The 12,090-nt window shown below is 45.7% G+C and overlaps 1 protein-coding gene across 1 annotated transcript in view; it reads right to left on the minus strand.

The window, feature by feature from the left end:
* Positions 1-12,090, minus strand: part of LOC126456239 (glypican-6) — a 108,432-nt gene that overhangs the window by 47,488 nt on the left and 48,854 nt on the right. The window lies entirely within an intron of this gene.

Consider the following 12,090-nt stretch of genomic DNA (forward strand, 5'->3'; position numbering starts at 1 on the left):
TTCAGTGCTAACATTGGTGCCTCTTCTGATGTTAAGCCTATTACTTCAAAATCACTCTTAATCGACTCCAGGTACCTTCTCCTTGGTCTACCCCAACTCCTCCTACCCTCTACTGCTGAACCCATGAGTCTCTTGGGTAACCTTGTTTCTCCCACGCGTGTAACATGACCCACCATCTAAGCCTGTTCGCCCTGACTGCTACATCTATAGAGTTCATTCCCAGTTTTTCTTTGATTTCCTCATTATGGACACCCTCCTGCCATTGTTCCCATCTACTAGTACCTACAGTCATCCTAGCTACTTTCATATCCGTAACCTCAACCTTATTGATAAGGTAACTTGAATCCACCCAGCCTTCGCTCCCATACAACAAAGTTGGTCGAAAGATTGAACGGTGCACAGATTAACTTAGTCTTGGTACTGACTCCCTTCTTGCAGCAGAGAGTAGATCGTAGCTGAGCGCTCACTGCATTAGCTTTGCTACACCTCGCTTCCAGTTGTTTCACTATGCATTTTTATAGAAGCCTCGTCTACTGCCAAATCACTGACACATTCGCATCACATTGCACTGAGCGCAGGCGTTCCACAGGCAGTCTCTCACCATCGGAGAAGGAATTTCTTGTTGTTAGTTCACCGGCGTGCCTTCGGCTTCTGCGCCCCGCCCTGCGACTGACAAGAAAATCGAGCGTTAGCGCCCGCCTAGTCGCCTTCCTTCCTTCCTTCCGTCCGCGCAGCCATCCGTCTCAGCTCCAGACAGCATAAATATTTGACACGCGTCCCGTGTTTATCTCGCGCTGCCACTGTGTTTGTGTGGGAGCAGCCGAGCCCCGGGCCAGGCGCGCCCTCACTGTTTAATAAATACGCGGGTTTATTTTATTTTCTCCTGCGCAGTTTGTTTAAGACGGCGAGTTTTATATTTTTAATAATATTCAGGAGGAGGAGGAAGAAGAAAACTCTCCGGCGAGGGGAGACACGTCCAGCGCTCGCCGGTGATAAAAACACGTGTTGAGCAGGACGGCAGACCGTCATTAATAACGTACAGCGGCGCCACCGAGAGCTGCAGCGCGTCAGCGTGGAAGAACAGGCACTGGTTCGCGCTCACACCGCTGTGCAGGAACGATTGGAATTTAAATTACGCGATGACCTTTAACTCCGCCCGTTAAATCATCCGGCGCAAAAATAAAGAAAAAAATGCTTCATAGCTTAAAACTGCCCGTCATGTATTGCCACCTTTTTGCGTACAGTCAGGTTAAGCGACTGACAATCTAGATTACACAGTCTAACTTTCTCCGAAGTTAATGATCGAAGAACGAAATTAGTCAGAACAGGGAACTGCTGTATTTAATGTTCCGTTCAGTTATCAATCAACTTCTCTTTGGCTAAATTCCTTTTCCTGTGTAATTCATTCAGTAGATCGTCGTGAGCTACGTGCATGTCTCAGAGTCGGACGTTAAGGAAATGAATGGTAGATGATTACAGGTGCCAAGAGATGCAGGCACGTCATATCTGCCGCATTCTTCCGATGGTCCGCAATTAATTTTCGTAGTCAAACGTACCACCTCCGCAGCTCTTTTAAACGGTTTCGTGCGTAAGAGATTCACCGATCGAGACGTAATGTCCGTGTCATGAATATTAATAGCATCTCCACGCAGCAACCCAGTTGACCACAACGTTGCTCACAATCCTGATTATGTGGTATGAGCAACGGGAAGTCCTGTAAATTAATGGCGCTTTGGTATTCCTTAAATGCAAACGGAATCTCAAGTGAGGAATAGCACTCACTCATATAAAAGCGTCTACTACTGTTGTGGAGATATGAAAACAATTTTTGAATCGCTTCGCGAGTAGCAAAATATCCGTAGAAAGATTCATGGATTTTCTGTAAGAGAAACATTGTGCAAGGGTGGTGCAAAAAAATGGCTCTGAGCACTATGGGACTTACCATCTGAGGTCATCAGTCCTCTAGAACTTAGAACTACTTAAACCTAACTAACCTAAGGTCATCACCAACACCCAGTCATCACGAGGCAGAGAAAATCCCTGACCCCGGGAACCCGGGCGCGGGAAGCGAGAACGCTACCGCACGACCACGAGCTGCGGACAAGGATGGTGCACCTTTGAATGAACTTTTCAGTGGCGACCATGTGAAGCGAAAAATTTGATCGTTTGTAACCACGGACATCGAGATTTTCTTACTTGTAAACTGCCGGCCGCGGTGACCGAGCGGTTCTAGGCGCTTCACTCCGGAACCGCGCGACTGCTACGTCGCAGGTTCGAATCGTGCTTCGGGCATGGATGTTTGTGATGTTCTTAGGTTAGTTAGGTTTAAGCAGTTCTAAGTTCTATGGGACAGATGACTTCAGATGTTAAGTCCCAAAGTGCTCAGAGCCATTTGAACCATTTTTGAACTTGTAAACCGCGATAGAGAGAAGACTTCAGTATGATTATACCACAACACTGCTAACCATGCTATCAGTTATGCCTCATCGTGTCTGCAACGGCCGATCCTATTTACTGATAAACTTGGCTAATTTTGTCAAACTTTCCCTCGGCGTCTCCATCACTTTCTACCAAATAATCACTTGTTTCGAACCACGCTTCGTATGGAATCACTATAGCTTTTCTGTCATACGACTGTGATAGTAATTATTAATTAAACTTAGCAGTGAAATCTTTAATTGTGTATTATAATTATTAACAAAATGCTTCAGTATCCCTCTTGGCAACAAATATTCAAGTTAGGTCGCAGTATTTTTGCTGTCACCACTAATTTTTCTAGGGTATTTAAAAAGAACACAGTAGGTTAGATTAAACCAAGGGCAGGTGAATTACGACCCTTCAGATCAGGTTCAAATGGTTCAAATGGCTCTGAGCACTATGGGACTTAACATCTGAGGTCATCAGTCCCCTAGAACTTAGAACTACTTAAACCTAACTAACCTAAGGACATCACACACATCCATGCCCGAGGCAGGATTCGAACCCGCGACCGTAGCAGTCGCTCGGTTCCGGACAGCGCGCCTAGAACCGCGAGACCACCGCGGCCGGCTTCAGATCAGGCATGGGCCACCTTTGGTGCCCCGCGCGCCTGATTCACATACGCCTACTGAACTTAAGCTCGTAGGCCACCTCGTCACGTGACGTGACAGCGGCGCTATTAGGACATGAAGTCAAAACTACGCTGATGGAAAAAAACTGCAACACAAAAAAAAAAAAATGCCGTGTGACTAGGGCCTCCCGTCGGGTAGGCCATTCGCCGAGTGCAAGTCTTTCGATTTGACGCCACTTCGGCGACTTGCGCGTCGATGGGGATGAAATGATGACGATTAGAACAACACAGCACCCAGTCCCTGATCGGAAAAAATCTCCGACCCAGCCGGGAATCGAATCCGGGTCCGTAGGATTGACATTCTGTCGCGCTGGCAACTCAGCTACAAGGGGGGGAGGGGGGGGGACAAAAAAAAAATAATACAGAGTAATGAAATTTCGGTAATACATTTGCCTGTGTGACATTTTCAGTTATTAACATTGCAAGATCACAGGTTAATGTAAGAGCGAGATAAGGCATTGCAAATGTGAGATGCTGGTACATTAATAACCGGTGTAAGCGTCAGAATGTGGAATGCAAGCACGCAAACGTGCATACATTGTGTTGTACAAGTGCCGGATTATGTCAGTTGATGAGATGGAATTCCATACCTGTTGCACACAGTCGGTCAATACAGGGATGGTTAATGCTGTCTGCAGACGACGCTGTAGTTGTCGTCCGATGATGTTCTCTATGTGCTCAATTGGAGACAGATCTGGTAATCGAGCAGGCCAAGGCAACATGTCGTCACTCTGTAGAGAAGTCTCTGTAAGTCCCTCTTTATACAGACCCCGGCTGTTCACTATACAATGTCGTATCAAAACACCTAGAGCCGTCTAAATTTCCAGTTGTTATTTTATTTGAGCAGCCAGTTTCAGCGCTACGTTACGCCATCCACAGGCCTCCTGACCGACGTGTAGGAAGAGTCTCACCTCTGATCCAGGCAAAACAGAGGCCAGCATTCAGTGACTTGTGTCCATAGATTTCTTCCCGTGAATCATCCCTCTGCAGAACACGGTGGCCTAGAAAGGTGGCACAAGGACGAACGTTATCCTATTGGGAAACACCCCTGAGAATGCTGTTCACGAATGGCAGGACACAAGAGGTCTAAACACCAGACTGATGTGCAGTTTTGCAGTCAGAGTGCATGGGATAACCACGAGAGTGTTCCTGCTGTCACCCCTAACCATAGATCTACATATACCTGGTTATTACAAATGATTGAAGCGATTTCACAGCTCTACAATAACTGTATTATTTGAGATATTTTCACAATGCTTTGCACACACATACAGAAACTCAAAAAGTTTTTTTAGGCATTCACAAATGTTCGATATGTGCCCCTTTAGTGATTCGGCAGACATCAAGCCGATAATCAAGTTCCTCCCACACTCGGCGCAGCATGTCCCCATCAATGAGTTCGAAAGCATCGTTGATGCGAGCTCGCAGTTCTGGCACGTTTCTTGGCAGAGGAGGTTTAAACACTGAATCTTTCACATAACCCCACAGAAAGAAATCGCATGGGGTTAAGTCGGGAGAGCGTGGAGGCCATGACATGAATTGCTGATCATGATCTCCACCACGACCGATCCATCGGTTTTCCAATCTCCTGTTTAAGAAATGCCGAACATCATGATGGAAGTGCGGTGGAGCACCATCCTGTTGAAAGATGAAGTCGGCGCTGTCGGTCTCCAGTTGCGGGATGAGCCAGTTTTCCAGCATGTCCAGATACACGTGTCCTGTAACGTTTTTTTCGCAGAAGAAAAAGGGGCCGTAAACTTTAAACCGTGAGATTGCACAAAACACGTTAACTTTTGGTGAATTGCGAATTTGCTGCACGTATGCGTGAGGATTCTCTACTGCCCAGATTCGCACATTGTGTCTGTTCACTTCACCATTAAGAAAAACTGTTGCTTCATCACTGAAAACAAGTTTCGCACTGAACGCATCCTCTTCCATGAGCTGTTGCAACCGCGCCGAAAATTCAAAGCGTTTGACTTTGTCATCGGGTGTCAGGGCTTGTAGCGATTGTAAACGGTAAGGCTTCTGCTTTAGCCTTTTCCGTAAGATTTTCCAAACCGTCGGCTGTGGTACGTTTAGCTCCCTGCTTGCTTTATTCGTCGACTTCCGCGGGCTACGCGTGAAACTTGCCCGCACGCGTTCAACCGTTTCTTCGCTCACTGCAGGCCGACCCGTTGATTTCCCCTTACAGAGGCATCCAGAAGCTTTAAACTGCGCATACCATCGCCGAATGGAGTTAGCAGTTGGTGGATCTTTGTTGAACTTCGTCCTGAAGTGTCGTTGCACTGTTATGACTGACTGATGTGAGTGCATTTCAAGCACGACGTACGCTTTCTCGGCTCCTGTCGCTATTTTGTCTCACTGCGCTCTCGAGCGCTCTGGCGGCAGAAAGCTGAAGTGCGGCTTCAGCCGAACAAAACTTTATGAGTTTTTCTACGTATCTGTAGTGTGTCGTGACCATATGTCAATGAATGGAGCTACAGTGAATTAATGAAATCGCTTCAATCATTTGTAATAGCCCTGTAGGTCCAGTGTGTCCAGCACGCATTACAGGTTGTTTGCATGCGCTCAACAGGCCTTCTTCCAACCATCACACAGCCATCACTGGCACAGAGGTAGAACTTGCGTTAATCAGAAATCACAGCAGACCTCTGCCCTTACTTCCAATGATCTCTTACTTGACACCACTGAAGTCGCAATTGGCGGTGGCCTGTGGAATCCACGCTACAGGCCGTGTGGCTCGGAGCTACCCTTGAAGTAACCGATTTGTAACAGTTCTTCGTGTCACACGGTGCCAACTGCTGCTCAAATTGTTGCTGCAAGATGGAGTTACGATGCACCAGAGCCATGCGCTGATCACTATGGTCTTCCCTCTTAGTAATGTCACGTGGCCGTTCGGAGCCAAGTCTTCTTCCGATCGTACATTCTCGATATCACCACTGACAACAATCATGCACAGTGGTTTTTTCTGTAGTATCGTAGAAGGAATGTTCATCTTCTCATAGCCCCTGTCACACTCAGTGAGGTGTTTACAATGTCTTTGTCGCCTTAAAGGCTTTCTCGAGTGACATCAACCCAGCCGTCTAATCTCAAATGTGACTATAACGCTCACGACCGTTACAGCGTGTATTTAAAGCAAATCTGATTTGGCGCGAAACTGGGACAGACAGCATCTATCAGATGCAGAAACATACCTACTAACTTTCGTTTATGTCGCAAAAGTCCTTCTTGATGATGCGACTTTTTCTCCGTCAGCCGGCCGGTGTGGCCGAACTGTTCTAGGTGCTTCAGTCTGGAACCGCGCGACCCCTACGGTCGCAGGTTCGAATCCTGCCTTGGGCATGGCGGTGTGTGATGTCCTTAGGTTAGTTATATTAAAGTAGTTCTAAGTTCTAGGAGACTGATAACCTCAGATGTTAAGTCCCATAGTGCTCAGAGCCATTTGAACCATTTGAATTATCATTCTTAACTTGACCTGTGGAACGAAATTCATTTCACATATCTTTCGGGCAACCAAATGCTGCCCAAGATTTCACCATGTGTAGTAAAGAAACGTGTAGTTAAAGCACTACAATTAAAAAAAACACTGAACAATATTGTAGATGTTGCCTGCAAACTGATGCTGCCAATAGTTAGGGGACCGAGATGTTTAACATTATGACGTCACGCATCGTTTATATCATCTATGGTCTAAATATGGCTCACAGATGTCTTTTGACCATCTCGTCCGCAAATTGTGCAGTGTAGATAAGCAGCCCACCCCAAGCTGTAACTGTGGAGCATCGAACCATACCATCCGGCACTTTGTTAAGAAGTGTAAACTGACATCTTACCTGGGCGACCCAAGCAACTTTTTCATAACCACAGCATCATGCCTTGACAAGATAAGGTGACTGGACATCAGAATGTAACAACAGCTTTTAATGTATTACACATATTAATATCTGTTTATGTATTTTTTCTGTACTCTTGACTGTATTTCATGTGCAGTGCTATACGCTACATAAAAAATCTGTTAATGTCGTACTATGAAATGCGAAAAGCGCGTAGGCGCCATTGGCGCTATTAATGCAGCCTCTTCCTGTTCAGACTGTTACAGCCCAGATTAGATTAAAGAGGCGAGATGAAATTTATGTTGCGTCTAGAAAGACTTCTTTGAGCTCGGCTTAGGAACTCGACTTATCTAAAATGACTGCAGATAAGGCTAAAATGCAGCAACAGAAGATACATTTCTTGAGTGAGCCCGTCAGCCATATTTCGTACGTAAAGATAACTGCTGCTCAGGGGGCCCTGTCTTCGGTTGTTTCACTGGCGCGATTATGTTATTTCTAGGGGAAAACTTAAATGGTCTTTTTTTTTTTTAAATCTAAACTGTGATGAGTTTTAGAACGTTAAATTACGGGCAAACCGTACATACGTCTAATACTATAGGGTGAATGAAAATTCTTGCACCGTGAACGAATAGGAACGATATAATCCGGAAGTCGATGTGTCATGCACGACAAAAACTGAGCGTATTAATCTTTTCGGTTGACATAGTCAAGAACTGGTTCACTATCACACACACTTGTTCTGTGAGTGTATCCCGCGAGTGGATGAGACAGAACCGAATCGTAAGCCGTTACATTACGATGTGAGATGGCTTTCTGGCAATATATTTTCTGAATGGAAGACTGGCCGTAGTAGCCTTACTGCGAAATCGCAACGTTCCTGGAAGTAAGCTTATTGTGATTAATTCGCGAGGAAGATTTATTAAAAACCGTAACTGTAATACCACTGGTACAATTTTTTAATGTTCCATTTTGAAGTAGTTCAGCAAGGTTATAAATTATGTCAGTGGTCTAATACAGGGCAGGAGGCCATCTTCAGCAGCACCACGCACAGAAAACAAAGATTTTTGCAATACGGGTTTAACAGTCAGAAAAGAAATATCTTCAGCTACGTAACACGAGGGTTGTCCAGAAAGTAAGTTCCAATCGGTTGCGAAATGGAAATCACAGTGAAAACAAGAAACGTTTTATTTGCAACAGTTAGGCACACCTTTCACCTACTTCTCTACACAGTCGCCGCTCCAACTTCGAGTTGTGTCGTAGTGTTGTACCAACTTTCCAATATCCTCGTCATAGAAAGCAGCCGCCTGCGCTTTCGGCCAGTTATCTGCATTGGTCTGCAGTTCGTTGTCTGTGGAAAAATTTTGTCTTAATAGCCAGAGGTTCTTGTGAGCAGAGATGAGACTCAGGGGGGAGCCAATTTCGGACTGTATTGTGGGTGATCAAACACTTCTCATCGAAAACGCTGCAGGAGCGTCTTCATTGCCCCTGCAGTGTGCGGCCGAGAATTGGCACGAAGAAGGAACTGCTCGATAGTTGGGTTATGTGGGCTGCATGACACAGGCGAAATCTCTAACCAGGTCCTCATACTTGGCGGGAGACGCTATTCCCTACGCATCTTTACATGCTCATTGTTCACTCAAACCTGAAAAGAACGACGCAACAAGATCGACGGGCATACTAGAGACACTGTCCAACACATCTGCGCAAAGCTTTACCGGATTTTCCCAGTGGTTTCCATTTCGTGACCGATCGGAACTTACTTTCTGGACAACCTTCGTAGCATACACTATTTTACAACTGAGTTTAAGTACATCACAGTATTAGCTTTAATTGAAACTGTTCTAACCAACATAGGTTACAACTTAAAGCTAAAATATCAACCTGTGTATGTACAGTTCTGCAAGTGTTTTCTGAATGAACTCTGATTTCATTTCTTTAAATGCAGCCTGTTCAGGTATGTGAACTCAGAGGAGATACGACAGTCCAGTCATATCGTTGTACTGCCGTTTCATGATATTAACGTAGGGATTCATGCGCACTAGCTGGTCCAGTTTTGTTTCGGGGCAAGTCGGAATTCTGTGAGATATGTTGTGGCTGTCGGTAGTACAAAAAGCAGTGTGGACACACGTGGCTGATATAGGGACGCAATAGAAAAATGAAAGCTGAAGTTTCCAATACTTCAGTTGTTCTTTCTCAAAAGAAAAACCAAGGGATGTGACGATAACTAATTTCCATGGGAGTGCAAAAATGAATGATACAGTATCCCAGTGCTGATACTGATCAAGTCAACTAGAGTTCTGTCGAACCTTCCGAGGTTCTATTGGGAATTTGAAAGTGAAGCAGCTTCATTTGTAGCCATAATTAAATGTAGAATCCTTGAACAGTGAATTGTTACAAGTGACTAGAGCATAGGATACATACCGGGGGGTTATTATTAAAGTGCAGTTCCAAATTTGGCCATCAGGCGCAAATCTGGCAATGTGAATACAAGAAAGACATTTAGAAATGTTTCCATATGTAACGGATTAGGAACGCGATGTGGGCAGTAAACGTCAAGTGAGCGAGAAAGGTATAATGTTTATTCTATTATAAACTATCGTTTACAGTGTTTGTTCGGTATGAGCACCAGAGACGTCGACGAGCTGCAGTACAGCGCCAGATTTGCACCTGGTGGCCAAAATTGGAACAATTTTTTTTTTTTTTTCCAGCTTAAATCGGTTCCGCATGAACGCATTACCATCTCTACCAAGTTTTCTGCCATACGATAATTACAGCACACACTGGATCTCTGTGAGTAGCTGCAGTTAAATTATACACTACTGGCCATTAAAATTGTTACACCAACAAGAAATGCAGATGATAAACGGGTATTCATTGGACAAATATATTTTAATAGAACTGACATGTGATTACATTTTCATGCATTTTGGGTGCATAGATCCTGAGAAATCAGTACCCAGAACAACCACCTCTGGCCGTAATAACGGTCTTGATACGCCTGGGCATTGGGTCAAACAGAGCTTGGATGGCGTGTACAGGCACAGCTGCCCATGCAGCTTCAACACGATACAACAGTTCATCAAGAGTAGTGACTGGCGTATTGTGACGAGCTAGTTGCTCGGCCACCATTGACAAGACGTTTTCAATTGGTGAGAGATCTGGAGAATGTGCTGGCCAGGGCAGCAGTCGAACATTTTCTCTATCCAGAAACGCTCGTACAGGACCTGCAACATGCGGTCGTGCATTATCCTGCTGAAATGTAGGGTTTCACAGGGATCGAATGAAGGATAAAGCCACGGGTTGTAACACATTGGAAATGTAACGTCCACTGTTCAAAGAGCCGTTAATGCGAACAAGAGGTGACCGAGACGTGTAACCAATGGCACCCCATACCATCATGCCGGGTGATACGCCAGTATGGCGATGACGAATACACGCTTCCAATGTGCGTTCACCGCGATGTCACCAAACACGGATGCGACCATCATGATGCTGTAAACAGAACATGGATTCATCCGAAAAAATGACGTTTTACCATTCGTGCACCCAAGTTCGTCGTTGAGTACACCATCGTAGGCGCTCCTCTCTGTGATGCAGCGTCAAGGGTAAACACAGCCATGGTCTCCAAGCTGATAGTCCATGATGCTGCAACTGTCGTCTAACTGTTCGTACAGATGGTTGTTGTCTTGCAAACGTCCCCATCTATTGACTCAGGGATCGAGACGTGGCTGCACGATCCGCTACAGCCATGCGGATAAGATGCCTGTCATCTCGACTGCTAGTGATACGAGGCCGTTGGGATCCAGCACGGCGTTCCATGTCACCCTCCTGAACCCACCGATTCCATATTCTGCTAACAGTCATTGGATCTCGACCAAGGCGAGCAGCAATGTCGCGATACGATAAACCGCAATCGCGATAGGCTACAATCCGACCTTTATCAAAGCCGGTAACGTGATGGTACGCATTTCTCCTCCTTACACGAGGCATCACAACGACGTTTCACCAGGCAACGCTGAACTGCTGTTTGTGTATGAGAAATCGGTTGGAAACTTTCCTCATGTCAGCACGTTGTAGGTGTCACCACCGGCGCCAACCTTGTGTGAATACTCTGAAAAGCTAATCATTTGTATATCACAGCATCTTCTTCCTGTCGGTTAAATTTCGCGTCTGTAGCAAGTCATCTTCGTGGTGTAGCAATTTTAATGACCAGTACTGTAGCTATCTGCTAGTGTCCGTTGCGGGCACCTTACGGTCTGTCCGCCAACCACACAGCAGGGAGTCGCGGGTTGCCGCGCTGTCAAGGTGCCCGGACCTCAACCGCAGCCCGTCTTGCCTTCAACAGCAGGTGCTGTATCTGGGGGCGCCACAGCGCCGCTGTTACCGGCACCGGCTCGCGTCCCCGGACCACGTAATACAATCACTACTTCCGAGCAGACATCTGCCGGGTGGCTTTGTAAGTCGCCTCCAGTAACTCTGAAGTCAATCTGCGAGAGTGTGAGCTCCAATTTCATCTCGCGAGTTTGACATCAATGCTCACTAAGTGCAGTTCGTCAGGGAGCAGCACATGCAATTAGTTCCAAGACACAGACAGTGTGGCAGATACAGACTTTGCCTATCACAGTGCTTCCTTACTATTTCTGTGTACATACTCAGACTGTATCTTCAAGAACTGTTAACGAGTAGTCCCGTTTCTCATCAGACTAGAATGCGCTTTCAGTTGCAGTCAGAAGCTGTTCAGTTGCTATTCAGACCCTAACGTTATGGTGTATTCTGTGTGTCACTTTTACTGTACCACCATTCTTGGTCACCTGGACATATCTCCGTTCTTGTAGTATTAATCAGGCACCATGGGATACTAAAGAGAGAAAGGAAAAGTAACAAGCTCAGGGCATACAAATCTAGCAGGCTGGGAAAACCCAGAGTGTATATACACCCGCTATTCTTTGTAAGTTCCTGCCAGGAGAGTACACACAAACACGTTCAGAAAAATGTATACATTCTTTAATAGTCAATATTAAAGCAACAAAATGACGTAACGCCACAGTTCTTGCATGGGGGAGGTTATTTTGTGTGTTCTACGTGACCCCCATTAGCAGGCAAATAAAGTCGATGACGCTGAACTTTTGACCGAACTACGGCTGTGAG

Source organism: Schistocerca serialis, chromosome 2, assembly GCF_023864345.2.
Source record: "Schistocerca serialis cubense isolate TAMUIC-IGC-003099 chromosome 2, iqSchSeri2.2, whole genome shotgun sequence".
NCBI lineage: Eukaryota > Metazoa > Arthropoda > Insecta > Orthoptera > Acrididae > Schistocerca > Schistocerca serialis.